At 58.5% G+C, this 10,431-nt stretch overlaps 1 long non-coding RNA gene across 2 annotated transcripts; it reads right to left on the reverse strand.

Moving 5' to 3' along the window:
• Nucleotides 1–1,602: 1,602 nt before the first annotated feature.
• LOC118655487 lies at nt 1,603–7,774 on the reverse strand. 2 transcript variants are annotated; one of them, XR_004967281.1, is made up of 5 exons: nt 7,353–7,774; nt 6,123–6,741; nt 5,224–5,337; nt 3,723–3,844; nt 1,603–2,795 (listed from the first exon to the last, which is right to left on the reverse strand). It is a non-coding gene; the product is annotated as an uncharacterized LOC118655487 (long non-coding RNA). The 2 variants fall into 2 exon arrangements; XR_004967280.1 differs by lacking the exon at nt 3,723–3,844.
• Nucleotides 7,775–10,431: the final 2,657 nt, after the last annotated feature.

The raw sequence follows: 10,431 nt of genomic DNA on the forward strand, positions 1-10,431 counted from the left end.
GTCATAGAAGCATGAACAGACTGTGGAACCTCAGAGGGAGGGCGGGGGAGGTGGGTGGGAAGAGACCAACCAAGGAACGCGTATGTGTATAGGCGTCACCCGTGGGCACAGACACTGGGGCGGTGAGGGCCTGAGCCTGGGGGGTGGGGGGAGTGGGCTGGAAGGGGTCAATGGGGGGGGGGGAGGAAGACCTATGTAATACTTTCACCAATAAAGATTTAAAATAATAATAATTAAGAAATAAAACGTTAACGATCCCCCCAATAGAAGCGTACATGCAGCTGAGTGAAAGCCGGCAACCCTACCTTCCTGCCCGTGAGCCACGGCCCCTCTGACCCCAGGTCCCGCGTCCGCTGACCGGCTGGGCCCGTGAAGGTTGGATAAGGCTGATGTCCTGTGGGGGTGGCTTTCTGCGGCTGTCCTGACAGCTCTGGCTTTTCTCGGGGGCTCCCCAGGGTGGCGAAGAGGAAACACGTTCTTCACCCCCCAAGGAGAGAGGACCCCCCCCCTCCATCATCGAGGGACTGCCCCGCGGTCAGGGGCGTGCCGTGAGGCAGGTGGGTTTCACCTGCGTGGCCTCGCATCGGTCTCCTCTGCTTATAAAAGTATTATCCATTGTCCGCTCTTTGCTCTGCAGACTCTTCGGATTGTCTGACGTGGACCCTGGGTGTGTGAGACAGTGAAGAGAGGGGAGAAATGGATGGCGCCGCTCCGTTCCCCTGCACCGGGGGTGGGGGTGGGGGGGCGGCCAGGGCAGGAGGCCCCTCACAGCGGGCCCCTGTGACCCCTGTTGTGACCCCCTGTCAGGTGGCACCACTCCCCGTCCTGGGGGCAGAGCATAGCCCAGCCCCCAGCCTGAGCGGGACCACCCAGCCGCCACCCGGAGTCCGGGACGGATCCCCCCTCTGTGAGCGTGGGACCGGTGGCTGAGCCCCAGCTTCCCAGGAGACAGACCGGTGCCCTCCAGGGACGGGGACGCGCGTCACATCTGTGGGTGTTCCTGGTCCCAGCAGGCACTCCCTGCGTGTGGGTGGGCCCGGTGCTGCCGAGTTTACCTGCTCAGATCCAGACCCTGGAAAAGGCTCCGAAATCTAAAAATAAAACCATGTTAACAGGCTCTCGACAAGGTCCTGGGGCGATCCCTATTGATTTCAGCTTCACACAGACTTTGATTTCAAAAAAAAAAATAAAAAATAAAAGCTTCTGGCAAATCGCTCCTGTTTCAGGCGTGTTTTGTCGGAGTCTCTGCCCCAGCCCGTGGATCACGCGTGTCCTCCCGTGCAGGCGCCAGTGGTCATTGAACGTGTTGCTTTCTTTGCGTACGTGTCTCCCCTTGGTGTGTCCTCAGCCAGAAGATCTCCAAAGGGCGCATGTGATGCGCTAATTACCCGCCCCCCCACCCCCATGTGCAATTAGCAAGAAGCTCACAGTGGAAATAAACCCAAAGCTACGGCATCGGTAGCCACACAGTACCCGTCCTGGAACCGGGTAGCGGATGTGCGGGCGGGCGTTCACTCAGCAGTGATTTCAACTCTTTTTTTTTTTTTTTTTTTTTTTTTTTTAATGTTTACGATCAAATGATGGCAAACAAAACACTTGGGAGACAAGCCCCTGGTCCCACATGCCTGCCTCGCTCCGTGGGGCGTGCGTGGCCCAGTCCGTTCACCGCTCGCCGCCTTCGTCATCTTGTTCCTTAAGGCCTTGAGCTCTCCTGGTGCCGGTGGCCGCGTCAGCTGTCCTTTCAGGTTAAACCAATGTCCTGGGTCCGGCTTGCCGGGCCCCCCGGGGTCTCCGGAGCCCTGTCTGTCTGGTGCAAACACGGAGACAGCCTGGGTTCCGCCTCAGGAGGGACGCGGGGGGTGCAGGCAGCCCGGAGCCTCCTGAGAGTGGACTGGTCACCGGAGGGGCTGGGGAGGGGTGTCACCTGGCTTTTTATTTTATATACGAGAGGCCCGGTGCATGGATTCACACACGGGTGGGGTCTGGCCGGCCCGCCCCATCTGGGCCGATCGGCCGGGTCGGCTGGGGAGGAAATGTGAGAGGTTGGTTGGTGGGCCGGCTCTGCCCAGAATCAGGGTGTGGAGGGCCAACTAGGGGCAGGGCGGGCCGGTCCCACCGCCTGGTCAAACTCCAGTCAAACTCCCAGTCGAGGGGACAATTTGCATATTACCCTTTTATTATATAGGATATCTTTATTGATTTCAGAGAGAGGAAGGGAGAGTGATAGAAACATCCATGATGAGAGAGAATCACGAATCGGTTGCTCCCTGCATCCCCCCCCCACTGGGGACGGAGCCCACAACCCGGGCCTGTGACCTGACGGGGAATGGAACCCTGACCTCCTGGTTCCTAGGTCGATGCTCAACCCCTGAGTCACGCCGGCGGCCGGGCTCACCTGGCTTCTCAGGACACGTTCCAGGCGGGAGGCAGGATGGGACGCGCTCGCAGCCACCGTTGCTGGACCCCCGGGCTCCCGACCTCGGGGCTGTCGGCATGTTTTATTCAACGCGCATCTCATTGTTTTAATAAGTAACGGGTAGCACATCCCGGTCCCTCCCTGCAAAGCCTGCCGTCGCCGCCGCGGACCACCAAGACACCCTCTCTGCGCAGAATGCAAATGCCGGTGCCTTGTAAACGCTGCGATGTACACGCACGTGCTCCCAGCTTTTTAATCATTTTTTAATTTCACTTTTAAATTGCCGCTGACATTCGAGGCTGTTTTACATTCCCGCCGGGTGTACGGCGTCGTCTTTCGAAGTTTGGTGACGCTGAAGGGTTCTCTCCGGGGTTGAAAACTGTAATTAAAACAAAAAAAAACCCAAAAACAACCTTCGTTTCTGCCTCTCAAATGATGAGGACAAGCACCCGCCCACCGCGGCCAGCACAGTTTTCCTTTGTGTCCATCATCGGGTCCAGGGGAGGGCTTTTCCTTCACGGGGCTCCTGTCACAATCCGTGGGATGATGTGAGAGACACACGTGGATTGGTTGCCTCCCCCACGTGCCCCCACCGGGCCGGGGATCGAGCCTGCAACCGAGGTACGTGCCCTTGACCGGGAATTGAACCCGTGTGGGTGCTCTAACCACTGAGCGAGCTGGCCAGGGCCTGGCGGTCCCCGGCCCCAGGTCCCGCTTCTCTTTCGCTTGAATGTAAGAGTCTGTCCCTTAGCCCAGGACCTCCCGAGAGGGGTCCGGCGGCCGCGGTTAAGTGAGGAAATGAAAGGCTGCCAGGTGGGGGCGTGCATCACTCCGGGATATTTTCAAGCCCAGATGTGACCCAGGTTCGTTCCCCGTAGATGAGTTTTCTTAAAAAAAAAAAAAAAAAATGATGCCTCCAGCCCGGCCGGCGTGGCTCAGGGGTGGAGCATCGACCTAGGAACCCGGAGGTCACAGTTCGATTCGCGGTCAGGGCACAGGCCCGGGTTGCAGGCTCCGTCCCTGGTAGGGAGCGGGCAGGAGGCAGCCCATCCACGATTCTCTCATCATTGACGTTTCTTTCTCTCTCTCCCTTCCTCTCTGAAATCAATGCAAATATATTTTTTTTAAAAAAGAAGAAGAAAAATGATGCCTCCACGTGGGTGGGGGGTGGGGAGGCGAGTCCCGAGTGTGCACAACCTTCGTCCAAAAGGCAGACGCTCCATGCAACTCTGCAGGGAGCACGAAAGGGGGCGGGGCTTAACCAAGGGTGGGGCGGGGCTTAACCAAGGGCGGGGCGGGGCCTCACGTGCCATCAGGGGACCTAGTGGCGGGGCCAGCTGTCATTTCTTCCCATCAGCGGCGTTGCTTGGGGCTTCGGGTTCCCCACGTGTTCGTGGGAGCGGCACCCCCATCAGCCCTGGGTTCCTTCTGGGCGAAATCAATACAATGTAACAGGAACAGGCTTGTCAGAGTGTGTCCACCGGGGACCGTGGGCAGGTGCCGGCGCCCTCCCCCCTCCCCTCCTCCCCCCTCCCCTCCGCGCAGGGATGGAGCGGTTGCCATGGCAGCCGCCGCACGTGGAGAGCTCCCGCTTGTCTCAGCGGCTGCCCTGGAATCTGACAGACTTCACACCGTCTCTAGGAATTTATAATTTTAGCCTGAAATCAGCAGGTTCTGTGCGGTGATTAAAAATGTTCAAATTTATGCGCGGCCCTTCCACTCAAAGCCTGGACCCCCCACCCCACCCCACCCCCCCCAAAAGCGAGGAGGCATAAACACGGCTTAGACACAAAGGCCGAGTTTGGGGGGGGGGGTCCCAGGTGCTGCTGCAAAGGGGATCTTCGGGGGTGTTTTTCCACGTGGGTGTGGCCGCCTCCCGGGTGGCAGGAGGCCTCAGAGAGGAAAACTCCCCGGCTGAGACCAGGAAACGCGGTCCCAGCTCTGCCCCTCAGGGAGAGGGTGGCATTGTTCCCCATTCTCCCAGCGCCCCTGCCCCCCCCCACCCCCATCCAGGAGCCTCAGTGAGCCACGGGCTCGCCCTTCGTTCCTGCCGGAGGGACACGCCCTAGGATTGTGGTTAACACAGCATCAGGGGCAACAGCCGCGTCCCTAAGAAAAGCAGCGCTGCCCGGCTCGGGTGGCTCAATGGTTGAGCATCAACCCCTGAACAAGTGGGCGCCGGCTCGATCCCCAGCAGGGGGCGTGCAGGAGGCAGCCGACCTAAGTCTCCGGCTCATTGGAGGTTTCTCTCTCTCTCCCTCTCCTTTGCTCTCTCTCTATAAAGTCAATAAAAAAATATATTTTTTTAAGTGAGAAGGTTGGGAGCCCACGCCCGCTCGGAGGACGTCCCGGGCGGTCCCCGTGACCCCGCCGGGCAGCTCCACGCGGGGCTCCCGCCGTCACAGGCCACGCGGTGTGTGTCCGCCTTCCACGCGTGTCCGTCTCCCGGGCCGTCTGTTGTCCGGGGTTTACCGCCCAGAGGCCCGGCCCCTCTGCGGGCGGGTCTCCCTCCGGAAATGCTGGCGGCGCGAACAGCTGAGCCGGCGACCCTGCTCGGATGTGAGTGTGGAATCCAGGAAGGTGGGGTCTCCGGCCTCCCCAGGTCCCGAGGCCGCCGTTGGGCCGCGGGTCCGATGTGCTGTGTGTGTTTGATTTCCAAGCGGCTTCAAAACATGTCGTTTATTGTTTCAGGGCCCAAGGATCCGCGCCCCCTCCCCTCCCCGGCCCTCCCCTCCCCTCCCCCGGCGCCGCCTGGCAGTCCAGCCAACGCCAAACCTGCATAATTAATGTGTTCTCCGGTTGCTCACCTGCATCCTGCATCCGTGCCCATCACCTCCTGGGAGGCAATTAATCATCCACTTGGCATCGTGGCACCAGCTCGATAAGGTGGCCTCGCGCCACGCGGGCGGGCGGGCTCGGTCCTGGAAGGTGCCAGGATCCGCCTTCGAAGCGATGCCAGGCGTTCAAGGGTGGCATTCCCCCCCCCCCCCGTTTGTCTTGGGGGGCGACGGGGGGACATTAACAGCTTTTTGTTTTGATTGTTAAGTAGCCAATCGCGTTTCCCTCCCGGTGGCAGCGGCTCCCCTCCGTCCTCCCTCTTCCTGATGAAGAAAGATGTCTCTCTCGCGGCCTCTTTACCCGCAGGATGCGAGGAGCAGGTGCTCCAAGCCGCGTCCCCAAAAGAACAGCGCGTTCCCAGCACAGAGTCCCGCGAGGACGCCGAGCGTGAGCCCTGGCACCGCCTCCCGACGCAGACAAGGGACAGACAGCCCGTCAGGAGGAGGAGAGCCGCCCGCACTTGGCCGAGGCGCCCGCCGGCCCGGCCTGAATGGGCCTCAGAGCCGCCCAGCAGCCGCCGCAGCTGCCCAGGGTCGGCCCTGATCACAGGGCTGAAGTCGGACTGAAAACAATCCGTCTCCATTAGCTGTCCCTCGAGCTGGGGTCTGGGAGTCCGTGTGCAAATGCAGCCCAGCCCGGCCGGCGTGGCTCAGGGGCTGAGCATCCACCTAGGAACCAGGAGGTCAGGGCTCCATTCCCGGTCAGGGCACAGGCCCGGGGTGCAGGCTCGATCTCCAGTGGGGGGCATGCAGGAGGCAGCCGATCCATGATTCTCTCTCATCATGGATGTTTCTCTCTCCCTCTCCCTTCCTCTCTGAAATCAATAAAGACATATAAAGAAAAGAAAGAAAGAAAATGTAACACCAACCTCTCTTTGCAGGGCCCTGGCCAGTGTAGCTCAGTGGTTAGAGCGTCGGCCCACGCATCGAAGAGTCTCAGGTTCGATTCCAGGTCACGGGCACGCACCTCCGTGGCGGCTTCCATCCCCGGGCCTGGTTGGGGCACGGACGTGCGGGAGGCCACCACTCGGAGAGAGAAACATTGACGTGTGAGAGACACATCGACTGGTTGCTTCCCACACGGCCATCAGCGCTCCCTCTGACATCCCATGTCTGTGTCCCCCCGGACGACAGTTCTTCCCCCCGCGCACCTGCTCCTGCTCCTGCGGTTCAGGAGAACCAGGCCCGTCCTTCCTCCCAGCGGGGAATCCCTCACGTGGTCACGTGGTGCCGGTCAGCACACACGCACACGCACACGCACACACACGCACATGCACCAGCTGACAGCAGTGTCTGATCCCTGTGAAAAGCGGGGCTTCTGGCACATGAATAACGCGCGGAAGTCGGCGTGCAGTCCCTTTGATCCCTCCGAGCCTTTATCAAAGGAAGATAAGATACACCGACGGGCACCCTCTGAGAATAGCGACCTCCCTCGACCCCGGTCCTCGGCACAGCTTGACTCACGACGGAGGGGGGCGGCTTTGTCTGCTGCGAGGAAGGGAAAGTAGGGCAGCCGTGGGAGATGATTCTGCATCGCCCGGCTCGGGGCGAGGCTCTGCTCCGGCATTTTGTGAAATGGGACACGGTGCGCCCCTGCCAGGGCCCTTTCACGGAGGGATCAGGCCACATGCAGACACGGGCATCTGCACCGGTTGTGAGCCAGTTCGTTCTTGTAGGAACATGGAATCCAGCCCTGTCGGCGCGACTCAGTGGTTGAGCAAGCGTCCACCTAGGAACCGGGAGGTCAGGGTTCGATTCCCGGTCAGGGCACAGGCCCGGGTTTCGGGCTCCATCCCCAGTGGGGGGCGTGCAGAAGGCAGCCGATCCGTGATTCTCTCTCATCATTAATGTCTCTCTCTCTCTCTCATCATTAATGTCTCTCTCTCTCCTCTCTCTCTCTCTCTCTCCCTCCCGCCCCCCACCTTCCTCTGCCTCTAAACTTGACTTTAAAAAAGAAGGACACACAGGGTTTGATCCTATGTTTTCAGAACTGTCACGCTTTCTAGCTTCACGCACTGTAAATACTTTGGGAACAAACTCAGCCGGCAGCCATGATCCCTTTCAACACCACACTTGGCTCAAGAGCTGCTGATACTCACAGTGCAGCGGTCGGGTGTCCGACGGCGGCGGCGGTGAGGACGCGCCCGTTCTGTCTTCTTCGGTGGCCAGCAGCGGGGTTTTCCTCTGGGCGAGAGAAACAGGGGCCTCGAAGGTACTTCTCGGGCAGCGTCGTTTCCCCGCTCCGTCCGTGAGAACCACGCCTTCCCACCCTCAAGGCCACCCCGGATGTGCCTCTGCTCCCCCCTCAAACAGGGGTGGCGTTCCGGCTCCCGATGACTTATTTCTCTTTGCTTTTCACTTCTTCACGCCTCGGCGCCCACGGCATCGCGCGCCGTCACGTATGGGTTGGAGCTCAGTGACGGGGAGGTGCCCCGGCGCGTCTGATCGCCTGCGTCGGGCGAGGTTATTAAAACGGTGCAAATATAAGTCGCCATAGCAACAGCAGCATCCGTTCCTGGCCTGTTTCATAATCTCGGGCCCGGAGAAAAGGGTGCAGGCTGAGCCGGGAGGCAGCGTGAACACAGCTGCTGGGTCATGGGCTGTAGAAACCCCTCACGCTGACGGGCCGAGTCCTGGGAGGGTCCGGAGGGACGGGCCTGGGCCTTCCTTCCTCTCTCTCTCTCTCTCTCTCTCTCTCTCTCTTTGTTTTAATGCATTGTTATTTGTTTCAGAGAGGAAGGGAGAGGGAGAGAGAGAGAGATAGAAACATCAACGATGAGAGAGAATCATGGATCAGCTGCCTCCTGCACGCCCCCCACTGGGGATCGAGCCTGCAACCCAGGCCTGTGCCCTGACTGGGAATTGAACCATCGCCTCCTGGTTCATAGGTTGACGCTCAACCATTGAGCCACACTGGCGGGCTCCAAACCTGTTTCCCTCCTGCTCTTCCTCCACTCCCTGAACTCCGGCCACCATGGTCCTTGGCAACCCCAAGTGCCACCTCTCCTGTCCCCCCCACAACCTTTGAAGCCCCTGTTATCTGTGCCTGGGACCTTCCTCCCTCAGACCTCCTCCTACTCGACCTCCTCTCCTTCCTCCTCCTCCCCCTCTTCTCTCTCTCTCTCTCTCTCTCTCTCTCTCTCTCTCTCATCCTCCCTCTTTCTTGCCCCGAGGTGCACACAGTCCTTGAAGAAGTGCCCACACAGTCCTGCCTTAGAAATAAAGAATCAAGGACTGCTGGCCTCGCTTCGCTCTCAGCCCTGAGGACACGCCTTGGCTGCACTCCCAGGCGGAGATAAAGACGGGAGCTTTGTCATTTCTCTGAGGCTGAAGGAATTGGAACACAGAGCTAGAATCTGGCAAAATGCTGCGCTGTGTTAAGGAAGAATTAGTAAGGAGTTTTATTGGACCCGTCGGGGGAGTGTGGCAAGTGGAATAGTTCTAACGGCTTCTACTGGGGACGATACAGGAGATGCCAGCTAGTGATGGTGGTGATGGTGATGGTGATGATGGTGATGATGGTGAGGTGATGGTGATGATGGAGATGATGGTGATGATGATGATGGTGATGATGATGGTGATGGTGGTGATGATGATGATGGTGATGGTGATGATGGTGATGATGATGGTGATGATGGTGATGATGGAGATGGTGATGATGGAGATGGTGATGATGATGATGGTAATGGTGATGATGGTGATGATGATGGTGATGATGGTGATGATGATGGTGATGATGGTGATGATGATGATGGTGATGGTGATGATGGTGATGATGATGGTGATGATGGTGATGATGATGGTGATGATGGTGATGATGGAGATGGTGATGATGGAGATGGTGATGATGGTGATGATGATGGTGATGATGGTGATGATGGAGATGGTGATGATGGTGATGATGATGGTGATGATGGTGATGATGGAGATGGTGATGATGGAGATGGTGATGATGATGATGGTGATGGTGATGATGATGGAGATGGTGATGTGATGATGATGGAGGTGATGATGATGGAGATGGAGATGGTGATGGTGATGATGGTGATGATGATGGTGGTGATGGTGATGATGGTGGTGATGTGATGATGATGGAGGTGATGATGATGGTGATGATGGTGATGATGATGATGGTGATGATGGTGATGATGATGGAGATGGTGAAAACGATGATGGTCTTGATGGTGATGATGGGGGTGATGGTGATGGTGGTGATGATGGAGATGGTGATGATGATGATGGTGATGATGGTCTTGATGGTGAGGATAATGGTCGTGATGACCTGCGTGTGTGTGTATATGTGTTCTGTTTGCCAGGCGATGATTGACACATGTGTTAGCATATCTGCATGTGCTGGCTGACGCCTTCAGAACTAGTTTTGAGAGGAGGTCCCAGAACTGCAGAACGACCCTCTCAAGGGTGCATGTGCCGGGCATTTTCTGGTACAAACCCACTGCCCACAGCCCCAGAACTAACTCCTCCGTGACGGGGCCGCCCCTCCTAAGGTGAAGGCCGCCCACTGTTCACATTTAAAAACCAGTGGGCCCAGCGCTGCTCCCACGGGGCCTCCGGCCTCGGCGTGCTGTCGGGAGCTGAGGCCGGTGCCAGAGGCTTGGCCGGCCTCCCGGAAGCTGCCATTTTTCTTCATTTCCTTGGAGCCGAGCGCGTTGTTGAAACAAGCGCTCCTGCCTAATATGTCAACACGGCAGAAACGGATGCGGTAAACCAGGGATTGTTAGAAGGAGCCAGAGACGCGTATGGATGTTTCCTCATTAAGGCTGTCAGTCTCGCCCGAGCACCTGCTAGAGATGCAAGGCTGTGCTCAGCTCCCTCGTTGTTGCAAACCCGTCTCCGAAGGTAAACACCTGTCTGGGGCCAGCACACAAGGTGACGGCGTTGAGACCCTGCAGGGCCTGGTCCTGGCACCGCGCCCGGGCTCAGGGCGGGGGAGTCAGGGATGTGCACCCCGTTCGTTCTCTCGTGAAGACCCTTCCTCCTACGTAGGCGCTGGGTCTGATGGCGGCTTGAGTGGCCATAGGACGAAGGGGCCAGGGGACATCGTACTTGACCCCTGAGCAGCATTGGACTCAGGCAAATGGCTCCCTCTTCTTGGAAAAATGTCCATCAGGCCTGGCCGGTGTGGCTCTGTGGCTGAGTGTCCACCTAGGAACCAGGCGG

This window comes from Myotis myotis, unplaced genomic scaffold, assembly GCF_014108235.1.
Source record: "Myotis myotis isolate mMyoMyo1 unplaced genomic scaffold, mMyoMyo1.p scaffold_m19_p_47, whole genome shotgun sequence".
NCBI lineage: Eukaryota > Metazoa > Chordata > Mammalia > Chiroptera > Vespertilionidae > Myotis > Myotis myotis.